This window comes from Myotis lucifugus, unplaced genomic scaffold, assembly GCF_000147115.1.
Source record: "Myotis lucifugus unplaced genomic scaffold, Myoluc2.0 scaffold_17, whole genome shotgun sequence".
Classification (NCBI taxonomy): domain Eukaryota; kingdom Metazoa; phylum Chordata; class Mammalia; order Chiroptera; family Vespertilionidae; genus Myotis; species Myotis lucifugus.
In genome coordinates, this window is record NW_005871065.1 from 3,559,067 (window position 1) to 3,564,560 (window position 5,494).

The following is a 5,494-nucleotide window of genomic DNA, read 5'->3' on the forward strand; positions in this document are numbered from 1 at the left end:
ATACCTGTACCCTATATATTTTCTAATAGCTTCCTGGAACTTAAAATGGGATCCAAATGTTTTATGACCCACATAATGGCCTAAGCTATTCTAAAAAAATATGGCCTCTGCCTATTACTCTTCAGCTCCACTATACTTACGCAATCTGGATCTGAATTTTTCCTACTTCTCATAAACTTGTTCCCTATTTAAAGATTTTAGACTTATTCCTCCCTCTTTGTTAATAAGTTCCTTATGGCTGACTTTGGGGGTTTTAAAATATGACACCCCTCCCCTTTTCTTTAGCATTCCTTCTACAGAGAGATCCATGTCTTGGCCTTTGGCATCAAGGGGAAGGTTTGACCAAGAGTGTGTGTAAGAATTGATGCTGTTTGACTTTTGAGATGCAACTTATGTCTTGCTGGCAGGAAGACTTATGTTTGGGTCTTTTGCTGTCATATAAGAACTCCAACTACTGTGAGGTTGTCTTGCTGTGAGTTAGCTAAGACACATGGTCCACATTTATATGATGTAATCGGCAGTAGAGGCCTCCAAGACATTCCATCCTGAATGCCATTAATGTGACTGAATGAGCCTTTAAACCATTGCAGCTCTCAGCCAAAAAGTCCTCTCCAACCTTTGAGTCTTTCACGTTGAAGTCCCAGTTGTCATAAAGCAAAGGGCAATTCATCCAACTGTGCCATGTCTGAATTTTCCACAAAATTTATTTGCATAAAAAAATGGTTGTTTAGCTATTACATTTTGAGATAACTTGTCTATGCCACACCAGTTGCTGATAGATACGTCATATAAATTGTATTGGTATAACACATCCTCTGAAAGAGTTTCAGATCAGTTTATTTTAATTTGATCCCATCACCAAATTTTATTAAACATAATATCCAGAGTTATACTACTTGTTATAGTCACAATCTATAAATAACCCAAATGTTTATCTATAGTTGAGATAAATATTGATATATTTACACAGTGGAATAGTATTCAATAATTAGAATGGAGGATCTAAATTTGCATAAAAATCATCAATGAATTTCCAAACAAAATGTTGAACAAATGGAATCAGATGAAAAAGTATACTTCTGTGTGAATCCCTTTATATAAAGAAAAAACAACAACAACAGATGAAACACCCCATGTATATCTATTTCCTAAAAAAAGGCAAGAGGACAGCCTCTGGTGCACTGATAATGCTGGGATCTGAGTGCTGGTTGCAATGTGTCACTGTAGGTGTGGTATACAAGTTTACAGTATTGACCTTCAGTTATTTCCCCCTTATATGTTACTTTATTTATAATTTAAATCATTAAAATTATCTAGTTTTATCAATGTAATTATGCACTTACAACTCTGTTGTCTCCCTACTAAAATGCACAGAGACCAGGGCTTTTTCTTTTTGCATGTTTTTTGTCAGTTAATGGAATTAATATCAAATTGTGTACATTAGTCCTCCTTTTATCCTTGGGGGATATGTTTCAAGACCTCCAGTGGACACCTGAAATCATAGACAGTATTGAACCCTTTAAATCCTGTGCTTTTAAAGGTATACATGCACACCTTTTTACTTAAAGGAAGCACTTCACAGCTTCGCTTTGGCATTTCTGAATCACCAGCATCACTACTCTTGTGCTTTGGGGCCTTTATTAAGTAAAATAAGGGTTACTGAGCACAAGCACTGCCATACCCTATAGCCAATCTGATAATCAACAGGGCTGCTAGGTGACTGTCCAGAGGGTAGTGTATACAGCATGGGCATGTTGGACAAATGGATAATTCACATCCAGGGCAGGATGTAGGAGGAAGGTGTCAGAGTGCATCACACTACTGAGAACTACATGTGAATTAAAACTTATGAATTATTTCAGAATTTCTCCATTTAATATTTTCAAACCATGCTACACTGCAGGGAACTGAACACTGTGGAAAAGAAAACTGGAGAAGGGAGGACTACTGTAATATAAATTTTATGAAGTCCTTTGTAAATTATATTTTAAGATTTTATTGTATTATTTACACTTGATCTTAGCCAAAAGGCCGAGAAGCGATTTTATTGTATTATTTAATGTTAGTTTAGAAACAAAAGGAAAGAGTTATTTTGGAGAGAATCCTAGTAGATGGTGCAATTGAATCCAAGAGTAGTTAACCTTTAATATCAGAAAACATGTATCTAGAAACTACAGTGAACAAACCATTGTGTCATATCTGAATTATACAAAACCAAATCACTATTTTATGCTGAACTTCCAAGTTTTAAGAGGAATATAATAGAACATATTCAGAGGAAAGTAACTGGAAAATTAAAACAACTCCAGAGCATATACTAAGGAAAAGATAGAAGTTTTTGTCAACTCTCACTTGAAACTCTATCTCCTATTTTATGCCTCAATGGATCCTACTTTATTTAAAAAGCATGGCAGAGCCCTCAATTTATTCTCTTGTACAGAAAACCTATGGGTTATTAATTTAACCATTCATTAAAGACAAAATCTTCACCAGACACTTTTTCATTTGTTTCTATTTGCACTTTGATCTCTGTCTCCTTATCTTAGTGAGCATCTCAGAGAGAATGATGAACTCTGCTTGGTTTTTCTCTCTATATTCTTGTGACTGCCTCCCAAGCTATGGCAAGTTCGTACTTTATTTCTCTTCTTCCAGGAACTAAAATCCTTTCCAATATGTGCAAACAGTTTTCTAGTTATTTACAATGAGAGGACAGGACTACTACCCATTATCTATATATATAAAAGCCTAAGTGAACAGACGACCAGATGACCAGCCGGTAGCTCTGACGTGCACTGACCACCATGGGGCAGATGCTCAAGCAGGAGCTGGTCTTACAGCCAACCTCCTGCGGCTGGCCAACCTCCTGTGGTCCCTCCCCCTAGCTGGCTGGCCCCCCAATCGGCCCCAATTGCTGGCCAGGCCAAGGGACCCACCCCCACCATGCACGAATTCATGCACCAGGCCTCTAGAGTGAGTGTGTGTGTGTGTGTGTGTGTGTGTGTATCCAAGATTCACTCTTTTACAAGGCAAAATAAATATATTTCCTGTCATATTTACAATTTTATTTAATTCCACAACCTTATATGAAATTACTACAGTCATAAGAATAGTGAGAATCACAGAATTTAAGTTGTTTTTCAAAATTTGTAAAACTAGTGTCAAAACGTGAATATGAACTTAAAATTTTTTGCTTCACCAAACTACCAATATATCTTTTATTGCAATAGCATGATTTGGTGTATCCAATATACCAAACTGCTTTGTAGTCAAGTTATTTTTCATGTGTTCATTATTTCACAGGAGTGGCATATGGTATGAATGTAAACATATTTGTTGGGTAATATATAATTATTGTTCCATCCATATGTTAAGTCTGAATGGCAAGAGTAATTCCATACACCTATACAATATATGTATATGACATATAAGTAATTAATTCATATCTATTATTTAACTACTCATGTAATATGAGATTAGAATTGTTACACTATTTAATCACTGCTATCTATTTGTGTCATATATACTTAAGCAATAAATTGTATATCTCTGGATCTCAAATCCACCCACAACTAATGAAATTCTACCCATTTCACCCCCCAAAAAAGAAATTAAGATATCTTTTGTGCTCAAGTCAGGTACAATTGTGGATATACCCATGTAAATACAATACAATACTCTTTCTGCTCTTTTTTCCTCTCCTCATCTAGACTCCTTTCATGTTGTATCTACTAAGAAGAGCTCTTCTACAAGCAGGAGCCCTTTCCCCCCACTGACCATTGTTTTTGAACATCATAAGGATAATAATATCCCAAATAAGAGGTTCTGTCTCCCCAAATGCTACTTGTTTATCTTCCTTCTTTGATACAGATTATTACTCATATGCAAAATTCATGCTGAACTAAGATACATGTGCTATTTTTCTACGTGTATGATGGTTTTCTCCTAAATGTCTATCCAGGCCCTTATTCTTATAGACACTGGCCTTCTCACTATTACATCAACAAACAGGATTACAACAGTTTAAGTATACAGTTTGGGTTTAAACTGGGACTCTAAATACATTTCATATATGCAGAACAGTTGCTGCTAATGTGCTATCCTCTGTTTTGCTTTTGTCTAGATTTATTTTCTTGTACTAGTTTTTATAAGTGATATAGTTAAAAAGGAGCAGCATGATAAAGATAATTAAAAAGTGACAAAGATAAGTGAGTGGGGCTCAATGTGGACTTCTTCTCTTATTCAAATATTTCCTTATCTACAAAGCAGATTTGGGAATATCATCCATTAGATGATCTCAAACTTGCTATATGATTTAATTAGTTGATGTGGACTTCTAAATGTGCATACTTTCTATTTTTGCAGGAAGGGTTTATATTAAAAAAAAAAACTTTGCTTGAATTAACTAAAGTCTCTCATCAATCTCTGCCCAAATGTGCACAGGAGAATACTAAAACAAATAGCCTTTATGTGATAGTGCCATGAATTCTGGGGAGAATCAATAAATATTCATTGCAATATTAATTGAGTCATTTGAAGTGAACACACATAGGGCACTTCCTGGTGTTGCTTGCTTAAACTATTCATTTATTGTCAACCCAGGATTTTTTTAAAAATATAGGCTTACAAAACAACTGCAAAATGGAAGCATGGTGCATGACAGAAAATTTGAGGGATCTTCTAAGCAAAATAAGAATAAATTCTTGTGGATACCACATGTGAACTAACTTCAAGAAGATTGTGAACTCTCTACAACTGCATGTAAATGTTAGATATAAGTAAATGCTCATGTGTGTTTTTCTGGAGTAGTTCCATTGTGTTTAACGAGTTCTCAGAAAAGGCCATCCGACTTTTTAAATTCTACCATGATTCCATATTGGTCTGTTTCAGCAATTCATTCTCTATGTATAGTAATGGATCAAAAATAGGATACTTGCATTGTTAATTCTCCTCTAGAAACAGAAGAATGGAGAAAGCCCTATTCTGCATGATTCTTGTTTCTCAAATTTATTTTTTCTAGTTATTAAAAGTTTTCATGTATTGCTGGTTTAATGTATATAGCATGACTGATATGGTCGCCTATATTCTTTGCACTATACAGGGCCCCATTAAATGGAGAAAGCAATGAATACCAAATTCATTTTTGAAGTAAATAAATAAATATAGATGATGAAAGTTTTTTTTAATATATTTTATTGATTTTTTACAGAGAGGAAGGGAGAGAGATAGAGAGTTAGAAACATCGATGGGAGAGAAACATTGATCAGCTGCCTCCTGCACATCTCCTACTGGGGATGTGCCCGCAACCCAGGTACATGCCCTTGACCGGAATCGAACCTGGGACCTTTCAGTCCGCAGGCCGACGCTCTATCCACTGAGCCAAACCGGTTTCGGCAAGATGATGAAAGTTATCAGAGACATTATGCACAGGTTTAAGGAGTGAAATGATAATCTGGTTAAACTCCTGGATTACTAGTTTGTAGAAGAGATTCAACAG

The 5,494-nt window shown here is 35.5% G+C and overlaps 1 non-coding gene across 1 annotated transcript; it reads right to left on the minus strand.

Moving 5' to 3' along the window:
* Nucleotides 1-1,859: 1,859 nt before the first annotated feature.
* On the minus strand, nt 1,860-2,043 carry LOC111825214. The gene has a single exon (XR_002828361.1). It is a non-coding gene; the product is annotated as a U2 spliceosomal RNA (small nuclear RNA).
* Between the last annotated feature and the right edge of the window lie 3,451 nt (nt 2,044-5,494).